The sequence below is a fragment of the Meleagris gallopavo genome, chromosome 1, assembly GCF_905368555.1.
Source record: "Meleagris gallopavo chromosome 1, MGAL_WU_HG_1.1, whole genome shotgun sequence".
In the NCBI taxonomy this organism is placed as follows: domain Eukaryota; kingdom Metazoa; phylum Chordata; class Aves; order Galliformes; family Phasianidae; genus Meleagris; species Meleagris gallopavo.
The window spans coordinates 13293887-13306532 of record NC_139404.1 but is presented as its reverse complement, the minus strand read 5'-3'; the positions used below and the strand labels follow the sequence as shown (position 1 = coordinate 13306532).

Sequence of the window (12646 nt, the reverse complement as noted above, 5' to 3'; positions counted from 1 at the left end):
TGGAAGTCTGAAGTGCCTCATCTGAAATAGCACAGCTGGGTAATACCTCCTTTGCAATTTGTAATCACAGAATCAGTGGCTACTGCCAGTTCTAAGGGACCCAATAGGATCACTGAGTCCAGCTCCTGGCTCTGCATGGAACCACACAAAATTCAAACTCTGTAATGAGAGCATTGTCCAAACACTCCTTGAACTCCAACAGCTCAGCGCTGTGCCCACTGCCCTGAGCAGCCTGTTCAGTGCCCACCACCCTCTGGTGCAGACCCTTCCCTAACCCCTTTTCCCGCCCCTCCCCTGACACAGCTCCATGCCGTCCCCTCGGGCCCTGTCGCAGTCACACAGAGCAGAGCTCAGCGGTGCCCCTCCGCTCCCTGTGAGGAGCTGCAGCCGCCATCAGGCCTCCCCTCAGCTCCTCTGCTCTGGGCTGAGCAAACACAGGGACCTCAGCCGCTCCTCACATCTTGCCCTCAGACCCTTCCCCATCTTCATATCCCTCCTTTGGACGCTGTCTAATAGCTTTAAGTCCCTCTGATGTTGTGGCACCCACACTGCACCCAGTGTAGGAGGTGAGGCTGCACAGCACAGAGCAGAGAAGGACAAGCCCTCCCCTCACCTGCTGGCAGTGCGGGGCCTGCTGCACCCCAAGGTACAATTGGCCCTTTGGGCTGCCAGGGCACACTGTTGGGTCAGATTTAAGTGGCTGTTGATGAGGCAATGTTCACTTCAGGATGTGCCAAAGTGTCTCATACACTTAAGTTATATTATGTTCCTGATCAACATGCAGCTGTGCTGATCTAACAGCTTATTGCTACCAAGAGGAGATTTTGCTCTCCCTCCTCTCCCCTCCAAATATGTAGACCACATGTTCTGTCATCTCACTCTGGGTGTTGCTGGAGATCGTGGAGCTCTCTGTGAGCTAACATAACTAGTACATATTCATTTTTTCTGGTCTGTGAGCTTGAATGTGCAGTACCACAGCCTCAAACCATGAAGACTGGGCTTGAATCAAGGGACAGAGGTGAGGTGAGCAACAGAATTACCTTCATTTGGTACTAATGAGCTGTTAGAACAGCTCCAATACAATGCTGATCATTAATAAGAACATCCAGGATAGCATCTAAAGCACCTTACTGTGCCACAACAAATTCATTGCTAATGGAGGCTATATATTTTAACAGAGACTAAAAGTGTGTATACAGAAAATAAATAGGCTTGTGGTCTATTATCCTTGTTCAGTTCTCTCACCACAGTAAAATTTTACTTCTGCATTGCTGCTGTGTTAGGAAAAAGCAGCTTTTCCTCTCATCAAAACAAAAATAATTTTGGTTTAGATTAAAAGCCATACTTCCTTGAATTGAAAACGATTGGTTTCAACTATTCATATTTTCTTATCACTAAAGAAAATATAGATGGACTTATACATATTATAACAGTCTCTGAAAACTTGAATTTTCAAGTTTTTCTAAAATGCTAGCCATGAAGTCATCCTGCAATGAAATCCAGGTGAATACACTTGGATGGAACTCCATTAGTGACAGACACATCTCTGTCCAACAATGGGAGGTGATAATGACCAGGGGATGGAGGCAACTCCTGATGGATGGGGCAGTGCCTTGTCAGGAGTACATTTTCACAGTGCCCACTCATCCCCTTCATAGTGACACTCCAGTGATCACAGCATGACCTATATGCTGAAGCAGAACTGACAGAGTGGGGAAACCTCTGAGTGAATGTGTTATTCAGTGAATTTAGATCCCTGCTGCTGCTTCTGCTATTCTGATCTGCTCCATAATTTGCTTGCTATTGCTGTTTGTTTTGAGAAGACACCCCCTAACTTCATGTGGCATGAAGGTTTTTTTTCCTTCTAGATCAAACACTGGAAACTTTCAGAGAAAAGAGGAAAATACAAAACTTTGCATCTAACGAGGTGAAACCACACAGATAAAACCTCTGCACAAACAGATCCTTGCAATCCAACCTTTTTTTTCTTTCTTTTTTTTTTTTTTTTTGGCTGGACTTTCTTGAAGTGTGCTGTGAGTGAGCTGATAGCTGACATGAATGTTTGTAGCAAACAAAGACTGAGCTATCAGAGTGACTGCACAAATTTTACTTGTATACACCTTGGTGAACACTTCTTGCTGCAGTTCTCAAGCAGCTCAGCCAAAAGCATTGCGACAGCAGCTGAAGTTTCACAACACGCACAGTCCTGCTGATGCTGCTGATCAATGAGATGCAGAGCTTTTTTTTCTCCAGTACAGCACAGATTTGGGGGTAGCTGCTTGCATAAGTGAAAAAATCAAAAGTGTGAAGCAGACTAAAGAACAGAGTCTGGCACCTTGACTAAAACAGCACTTCCTTTCAACTATTGCAATTTGACAGACTTTTCATGAGAGTTATTTTTAACAAATTGTTTTTTATGGTAATATGCACTTTTATCATATCTTCCTCATGAGGAACTCCAACTGTCTCAAAGCATTAATTGAAAAATCCTTGCAGAAGACATTAGAGGCAAGCAGAGTGTACCAAAGCTTATGCAGGACAGATGGGGAAACAGGGGCACAACATAGGTATGTGCTCTGTCCAAAGTCATACGAAATAAAAAATACTCCCTCTTGTCCCCAGTCCTTTGTTCTGGCGAGGTGAGGGCTGCTTCCGGCCTCCTCTTTTCTTCTTTTGGAGTGGATTTAAGGAAAATCATAGTAATATGCTGTCTTTGTTTTGAGCAAAGGCATTGGTAGTTATGCCACCACTGGATTGCTTCTCCCTTTCCTGCATCCAATGATATTTCTTTTGTTTGCAGACAGCAAGGCAAGATCTTGTAGGAGCAGAGTGTCAGCAGGGACACAGGGTAGGAGGTGATCCTTCCACTCTGCTCTTCTCTGGTGAGGCCATATTTAGACTACTGTGTCCATATCTGGGCTCCCAAGTTCAAAAAAGACAGGGATCTCCTAGAAAAAGTCCAGCATAGGGCCACAAAGCTGATCAAGGGCCTGAAGCATCTCTTATATGAAGAAAGGCATAGTAGCCCGGGTGTGTTCAGCCTGGGGAAAAGAGGACTGAGTGGCGATCTTATCAATGTTTATAAATATCTAAAAGGATGTGGGAGGCAAATGGATGAGGCCAAGCTCTTCTCAGTGATGTGTAGCGATAGGACAAGGAGTAATGGTCTCAAACTTGAACACTAGTAGTTCTGTACTAACATGTGTAAGAACTTCTTTACAGTAAGGACGATGGAACACTGCAACAGGTTGCTCAGAGAGGTTGTGGAGTATCCTTCTATGAAAATATTCACGACCCATTTGGATGCCTACCTGTGTGACCTACTGTAGGGTGCTTGCTTTAGCAGGGGAAGTTGGGCTCAGTGATCTCTTTAGGTCCTTTTTAACCTCTACGATTATGTGATTCTGTGAAATCCTGCAGGTCAGCAGGGCTTATTAGCTCTGACTGCACTGCAGTAATGCAGTAATGCAGTTGTGTGGCTGCAAAGACCTGAGCCTTGTGTCTGTGGGTGGTTGTGACTTAAGGGACCTATGCACCATGCTCTGGATATACTCACACAAAATGCTCCTTTCCAAGTGGAAGCAGCATCTCAGTAACAATTAGAGGAGGGAAAAACACTCAGGAGTTAAAATGCTGGAACCAGGGCACATTCAGGCATGCCTTGCAAGTTCAATGCTGTACTGAAGAGCCTCACTGGAATAGTTGCCCACTGCCTCCATCTCTGGACCAAGCATGGATCTTCATGGGGCAGTGTTTCCAAATTCCCTACCCACAGTGCTACTGGGTCCTTCCCTCCCAAGCTTGGGGACACATGTAGGAGGGGAATACCCTACCACAGTCTAAGATCAGACACATCCAGCACACTTCTTAAACTGTCTCAGCATGTAAAATAATTGAATTAAGGTTTTTTTATTCATTGGGTAACAGTAACTTTGCATTCAACCAATCTTTCTTGATACTTTGAGCTGGGGGTTATAATCAGACTGAAAGTCAGTCTCTAGGGTTTGTCAGCTGAAGAGATGATAATGGGTTTTTTAATTCAGAAAGAGGAAACAGTCCTCATGTTTTCAGTGAGCACATTTAAGAAAGGATGACTGGACTTGACGCTGGCCTTGCTTACACTGCTGCAGAGACCACAGTAAGAGCAGGAATTGGATGATGGTGATTTGTGTATGCAAAGTGCTGGGCATGGGCTTGGTGTCAAAGGTGGCCAAATCCTGGGCAGAGCATCTAGGCACAGCACAGCCCTGGAGCCCCAGTGCAGAGTTGCTTGGCTGAATGCTAATGGTACTTGCCTTCCTCCACTTTTTCCTTGATTATAGCAAGAAAAAATGCTACATCCTCAGAACGCTGAATTTTCTAGGCAAGCTCTTCTCTATTTTCTCTTTAAAAGGTAATTGTAGCAAAGTGCTGATTGATGGGGCTTGTGAATACAGCTTTTTCTTATCTAAAAACCAGTTGTACTGTGGGAGCTACTTGCCTAGTGCTCATTAGAAAGAGTTAATATCCATTTTCTAGAAGATTGAAGAAGTTCCCCAGGCACAACCCATGGCCCATTGAGTTTGTCAGCAGCAGTAAACATCATGACTTCAATCAGTATTGTAGACTTTGTCCCTTAAAATCTGTCGCATAAGCTGTGGTAGCATTTGGCACATTCAAAATTTAATCTGCAGATGAGAATCGATTGTTTTGTATGCATCGACCTTCATAAAAGTTTCTTACAGTGGCTGCTGCAATGATAGTATCTCCTAGGAAGATTATCATCTGTGGAGGCAGGTAGCTTGGTTCTACCTTGTTTATCTCCAGATGAACAAGGAGTCTCTGAGGCACAGCCCGAGATCTTATCAGCCAGAACTTAATAGGCAGCTCTGGCTCCCTGGCATGTTTTTGGACACACAAGTTAAGCTTGTAGCAAAAAGTAATGGCCATGCCTGTGTTGTGGATATTTTAAAATATAACTGTTATGTAAATAACCAATTTTTCAGTTCGATGGCTGAAGCAAGCAGTAGAAAAAATAGTTTGGTGCTGAATCAAAACAGATTTTTTACAGATTCTTTTGAAAAGTGATATCCCCATTTCTTTCTGTGGTATTGTTTTCTTTAAAATTAATTCAGATTATTTCATGAGCCACTTTTTGAATTATTTAGATGCTTGAATAGAGTTTTTATTTAGCTTTAAATGAAGTCAGTGTTACAAAAGCAGTACAATGGACCAATGGAGTATGACTTTCAATTAGTAGCATGTATCCTCCTTCTGTATGTCCTGAGTACAGTCCAACTTCTTTGTAATGACATGTTAACAGTTCCATGGCAATACTGATTCCACTAACTATCTCTCTATGATAGCTGTCTTTCTTATGGACTCAGATCCTTCACCAACACTTACAACTGGCCTTGGATTCCCCAAATTTTCTATGCTCCCATGCTTCCCTGTGTCCCAAATGTCCCCTATGGCCTCTCTCCCACAAGACCCTAGGTTTCATTACACATTCCCTACCTTTTTATATATGCAAATACATACAGATACATATATATACATACATATAAATATTTGCAACATTTTTCATATGCTCTGCCTAACTTGATTTAGCATAAGAGCCAATAATGAAACAGCAGGCAGTACAGTATATTTGAAATGAGATTTGTGCTGACTCGGCCAGCCAAGTGCTATAAAGCGCTGAATCTCCTGGCTTTCCCTTCGTGGGATCACTCATTAATGCTCTCTCTTTTATCCAGCCATTGATCTTCAGAACACTTCTGGGAGTTGAATGTTTTTAAGATGTTAAGCTTTTGTCAAGTTTTGTTGAAATTGCATGATGGGTTTAAAAGTTATTAGGGAAGAGGATTACTAACCAGGTGGGAAGATAAGCAATGTAATTCCATATGGAATTTTTTTCTGATGGAAAAATATGCTTTAAGATATGAAAATGAAACGAGCTAGCATAAAAAAATCCAATTAAGGCAAAGCATTACATTCAACATCCATCCATTATAAAGCTTTGTTTCTTGAAAACTGCATTTAACTAGCAGTTTGTTCAGAAAGAGTTCCATGCTGGAGTTCCTCTTGGTTTGAGATCCAGCTGGTATCCAGTGTGCTCTAAGGAATCAATGAGATGCTGAATTAAAGTCAGAATTCTGAATTTGTTGATTGTATTCAGAATAAGATGTTTAAGAAGTCCTACTTCCCTGAGGACACAAAAATATAATGATCAGAAATTTCATCATTGCTACCAACTTTGAAAATATGTAAATTAAACCCCAGAAACTGGACATACTGAAAAACTGAATAGGCAACAAATTCTTCACTTTTCTTAGTTAAATATGTGCAGTGTGCAAGCATACGTCCTGCTGCTGTAGTGCCTTGGCTGGTTTACCTGCCATTGTCTTTTTACAAGCAACAATAAAAGTGCTGTGATGTAAGGATGAGAGGAGGACCAGCCTTTTACTGCTATAAACAATTTCTTAAGCACAAATTATTTCTTTAAACATGAATGCAAGTCAATTGTAATTGAATTATCCAGATGGGAGAGTAGACCATTGAAGGAGGACTGTTTTATCTTAAATATCTCATTATGTTCATTCGGAACTGGGCGCTAAACTGTCACTAGAAAATGGCAGACAAAGTAAGATCATAATCCCTAGAGATTAAATTTCTTGGAAACCTTAAAGAAAGAAGTGTTAAATATAGGTTAATTCACCTAATTCAATAGATTTCAGATGCTTAGATGGAGTGGAAATGCAGAGACTGCTGTATTTTCCAAGGCAGATACAAGCTATTGAAAGTTAACCTTTGGCTCTACTGCATAGCACTGCTGAAATGCATCAGTTGTCTCCTAATGTATTCACACTGCTCCAACCTTCATCACATGCCCAATCTACAAGGACGGTCTTGTCAGGAGCAAGCACTTATTGTTCTTCAGAGGAGACCTCGAGGTGATTTTCTTTTTGGGCGTATGATATTCCACACTGACAACCCAATTTTCAGAGAATGACGTGTCTAGGTGAATTCTGGGAGTAAGTATTAGCTATGTAAGGAGAGGAGTCTAAAGAATCCCAAACATATTTACCTTTGGATATGTAGATATGTTCTTTATTAATCTCTGAGTCTTTCTAGTGAGAATGTTTGTTAGTACAGGGTTAAGATCTATATTTTTCGGTTATTGGCCTCTATCTGCTATCAGCTGAGTAGAACCCAATGCTTTTTTTACATATTTCAGACACCAGTCACTCTCTGGATTCAATTTTTGGTCATTTTTCATTAAATAAGTGCATTATAGAACACGGAACTGATGATTTAGAAATGAAAAGTATCAAACGTTTCAAACTGTTAAACCAGGATGTTCACAAATTCGATGGCATGATACATTAACTAGACTGGACAAGTGATGAATTACTGCATTCTTTTTTCTGTTGTTTAAAAAAAGAATTGGTCGGTGCAGTGTGCTTTAATCTGAGAGATAGCTGTAACAGCCCATGTATACTTACAGCATGATAACATTCACCTCCTCTTCCCAAGTAAGCTAAGAATGACAATACTCTTACAGTACTTCTACTGTTGAAGTTTCGATTGTAATACTAGATCTACACTATCAAAATACACTAAAAAATACTAAAAAATCCCTTTCCTTTTTTTTTTTCTTCTAGAATGATGATATAATTTCATATAAATGGAGAAAATACCTAGTCCTACAGAAATAAAGAAATTTTTTAAGCAAAAGGGATAGAAATGTGTGTTGTATGAAAGCAGGGGAAGAAAGAGAAACAAGGTTGAAGAGAGTCACAGAGGCACAGCCCGGGAAATCTGATGGCAAGTGAAAATGGAACAAAAAAGATTATTTATTATAAATGCCTATTATAAATGCCTTTATCTCACTGCAACTTTTTGAGGAGAACTTCAATTTATGTCTGGAAATCACTATAGGTCTATTCAAACAGAGGCTGATTGCTGTAACCTCAATACTATGCTGAGCTTTAAAGAATACTCTGAATTATTATTGCACAAATGTGTTTCAAGTTTAGCACGTGCTGGACAGTCCTGGATTAATGTGCCTGGTTTTAGGTAAATATTCAAAGTACAAGAAAAAGAATTTAAGTAGCATATAGTGTGTCATAGTGAGTATGGATGACCAACCAGCAAGACCACTTTCCATGACAACATGAAGAGGGTGATACCTTGGTAATTTGTTTGTGATCATAAGGTCGGATCTGATACACAACTTGTTCTGAAATATGACATCCAATCAGTTTATGCCAACATGTACAGTACCTAACAGGTATGCAACATTTTTGTATCTAAATTGGTATCTGAGTACAACTTCACCATATCCTACCTGTATGAGAATTGGTTGATTGATGAGCAGATGCAGTCTCAAATGCCAACTACTCGCTAGAGTATAAATGATTGATCAGCTGTAAACCTGCTGATCTTCTGGCATTATTGTAAACATACAACTTCTAATCATTTCACAGAGCTTTTTTACAGATTTATTTAAGATAAGCTTGTCAGTCCTCTTCAGGAAAATAGTTGGGCTAATAGTTATATTAGGAAGATTTATTGTACTTCATAACATGTAATTTTTGCCCATATTGGATAGGAATTAACATCTACAGAGCAGCAGGGAGAATACTTATAAAACTGAGGCAGAACATTAGAAGGTAGTTTTGCTCTTTTGATAACTACTGCCTTGGCTTGGAAGTGCCGAGGCCACATGCCAGTGTATTCTCAGAGGTTTTCAGCTATCATTTTAAATTCAACAATTAGATGTTGCAGGCTAGTTCTGAAAGGGCATGGAAATGCAGCCTTAATGCTGATACAATTTTTTATTTTCTCAAGGAAGTTTCTCCTTAACCATTTAGCATTACTTCTTTCCATTTGCCAACTCCAGCACTTCCATCAAGGACACAAGCTCGTTTTTTTTTGTATCTGTTCTCTGTACAACACTTTTATACCTTGCCAGCATGGCTTCTGTACTCAATTTCTAATTAACTCTTTGATAATGTTTTCATCTCTCTCATATTTGAGACACATTGACTGATTTCTAGTACACTTCCACTTTCTCTAGTACCAATTTTGTCTCTGTAGGATATATGATGTCAGAACTTTATTGCTTTATCACAGTTCTATTTCAAGGGGTCACCCAGTTGTTATTGTTGGAGTGTTATGATAGTTCTTCAAAGGAAAATGTGGAACTATTTGATACATGTCAAATATTGAAACACCCCAAAAAATGTTGTTTGAAGCTCTGTATTCAAGGATTAATTTAAGTGAGATTCATGAACATTTAAAATGTGTATGAGTTACTCTAATGGATTCGTTTTACTTCCACTATCTAAAATTCTTATTGATTTACCAGGATGAGGGAAATCACTGCATAATCACATCCAACATGCCCAGTGGAAAAGCTCTGAGATTTTGGTTCAATATTCTACTTAAGTATAAAAATAAAAGGTAATAAACATTTTGTTTAAAATGAGAACATTTTAGCTGTGCCAATCTAATTTGGATTCTGAATTTGCTTTCTTTGAAGTAACCATTAAATAACTGAACTATTCTATTCTGCACTGTTTCCAGATGCACTCATCTTACCAGGCACTTACATAACACTACTATTTTTCTCAATACTTCTCCAATATACAATTTTCTTTCACATATGTTATTATGGTAGAAATGTAAAAGCATGCAGCTAAATTATTGCACCTCTGTTCAGGAAGCAAAATATTATATACTTTTACACTTCTTTGTTGGCAGCAATGCCAATGGGTTTGCTCAGTGTTTCAAGATGTTTGTCTACCTATTAGACACTGCAAGTGGGAATTCAGTGTCTTCAGCTGTACCAAACAGTAGGGACTATTCATACTGTAAAGATTCACCTCTATAGACTGTCCATGTGGAGTGACAGCTTATGAAACCCTTGGAAAATTGAGGAAGGAAAACAAAGAAAGACACAGGGATGCACAGTGCCCTGACACTCTTCAGACAGTGGGCTTATGTTGGGATGATTGTTTAACTGAATTCAGTATACATGTATGAAAGAAAGAAGTCAGCACCTGGTCTCCTTTTCTTCATATCTTTTCCTTTTCTGGGAGGGGAGAAATGAGAAAGAAGGAGGAGAGAAATCCACAACATCCAGTTTTTCTCCAGAGTACTGGGAGCCAGTTCCAACGTCCATTTTATCTCTCTCATTTGCTATGATGTAAAGGATCAAAGAAGTCTTTATTTGTGTCAGCAAATGTCTCATTCTATAGGCATGGCCTGATGCAGAATGATACACCATGGAGCAAGAAACCTGGGCACACATTGACAGAGACCGTCTGGAAGGTCAGCTTAACACGAGCTTGAGTGGTGCTGGCAGATAGAAGGGCTACCAAGCAACTTGGCTGCAGAAAAGGAAACTGAGCAAAGTAGAGGTGTAGTTTCTCTTCTGGGTATGGCAGAGTTAAAACCACTCCTGGGAGAGTATTCAGCTCTGATTCTGCAGTTCAAGCAATGATGATAAGGGGGATTTGGACTATCCTACGGCTTTTGTGATATCAGAGAGTAGTTTAAGTGACCACACTGAACTTTTCAGTCTTTATCGGGCAGAGTTATACAAAGAGTAGGAAGATTTGGCTCCAGTGTGCAGGTACTGACATGAACAATTCAACAATTCACTCAACCTGGAGAGAGTTCACTGGGAATACGAGGGCAGGACTGAAGGAAATGGCACACAGGGCACAGAGCAATGGTCTGTCTTGTGTCAAATGCTGCCACTAAAAGGATGTAAGTACTTTGGGATGAATGACTGTGCAACTCATGCCAGCTCATTATGATCCTGAAAATGTTTAGATTTACAAAACTAAGGTGAAAGTGGTTTGTAAAATCAAACATGCAGTTGTATTGCAAATACATTTAGTCAAGGTCTGTAAGGAAAACCCTATTTTCAGTTTTATCATGTCTATAAAGCATCTTTCAAACTAATGCTCTTAAAGTAAGTTCATGAAAGTATTTCTGACAGCTGGAATGCTTACATATCAAATGCCTGAAAGACAATACTTAATAACATGGGCCATGTGCAATGAAAAAAGTCATTCATATAACTTAAAAATATGAATTAAAAACCCCCTCTAGATACAAGAGGTATGAAAAACTGTCATTGACTCTCTCTGAATTATAGTTTCACCTGTCATCTATTGCGTTCCCTTCTAACAAATGAAGTTAGCATACACTTAAAGCAATCTTGAGTGCAATGCTACCCATCAATATAATGTTTCTGTTTCCTCTTCTACTGCTATTGACTGATACTGTACCAAGTAAAACTGTTCAGATAAGGCAAAGTAGCAGACAAAGATCTTGACAGCCAAGAACCCCGTCTGTTAGCCCAGTTAAGCTTGAGTCTTGTGGATCATCCCAGAGCCAAGGAACTAAAATGCATGTCCCAGGACAAGGCATACAGGATCAGTGGGAATAATTATCTGGAGCCCACCAAGCTTGGCATTCAGGAGAAGACTAGGGATTTAATAGAAAGCTCATATCAACTCTGAAAGTGGCCCAGAAATAACATGAACAGTTTGAAGTTTCTAGAAGAAAGCAATATGAAAATGACTGACTAGAGGAATACTACACTGCCAGCACCCAGCAGATTGAGTTTTGCTTGTTACTGTAATAAGCTGCCTTGAATGTTACCTGTGACAGAAACCTGAAAGAGACAGATATCTCAAATATCTCATTAGTAATCACTTACGTGTCTTATTGAGTATAACTCTGGAAAACAAGGCTATTTGCCTTGCTTTCATTTGGAATTTTAGGTAGCTCCTTATTCTAAAGCTTCTGACGTAATCCTTTGTTTCTGTTGACATTGTGATCACAAAGGGGGAGGTTACCTGAATTTATTTTCAGACGTCTTATTTGCGGATGGAAAATTATCCTAGCTTTATGCAACTACTGAATAAATGTCAAAACAAATTCACAGTAAAAATATGATAATGCATCTAATGACTTTTTAAATACCGAGAAAGATTTCCAAGAAAATTGCTGGAACTTACTTCAATGGTGAACAATTAGAGACCAGTTCTACAGGCTTCCTCTGTATGCTAGAACAAGACATGAGGACTGCTGTGAGCATATGGACAGCCCGGGAGGCTCTCTGAAGTGACAGGCTGGACTGGACAGCAAAATGTTCCCACACATGAGTTGTTCCTCATTAAGTCTCGATTACTGGCACAAACCTGCCTTCGTTATTTAGTCTACATTAACATATTGGCCAAAAACACTAATGCAAGAACAACTGAGTTATGACCTTTCCAGTTCTCCGTTGTTTTTCCTAAAAAGACAGTCCTCATCAGAAGGGAGGGAGCATGGATGGTGGGGTATGATCATCTTTCTGTGAGACTAGCTCTAAAAAGAATGAAATGTGTGCCAGCTACTTCCCTTTTTATGTAACTGTGCATTTAAAAGTATCTCTGATTTTTGTCCAAATTTAAAAAAATATTTTCTTGTGCTACTACTAGGCTTGGCACAATCATTGCCGTCTGGCTTGGTTAATACAGTCCTTCTTCTAAAAGGCTTGTGACACAACGGACTTTGTTTCAAATTAGCAACACCGGTCTCCAAATCTGTTAGGCTTTGTTTAAACCTGTCTAGGCCTGCCACAGTTCTGTTTCATCTTGTA

The 12646-nt window shown here is 39.8% G+C and overlaps 1 protein-coding gene across 4 annotated transcripts in view; it reads right to left on the bottom strand.

The window, feature by feature from the left end:
• The window catches only part of LHFPL3 (LHFPL tetraspan subfamily member 3), a 242528-nt gene that overhangs the window by 63484 nt on the left and 166398 nt on the right, over positions 1-12646 (bottom strand). The gene's annotated exons all lie outside the window — the stretch shown is intronic.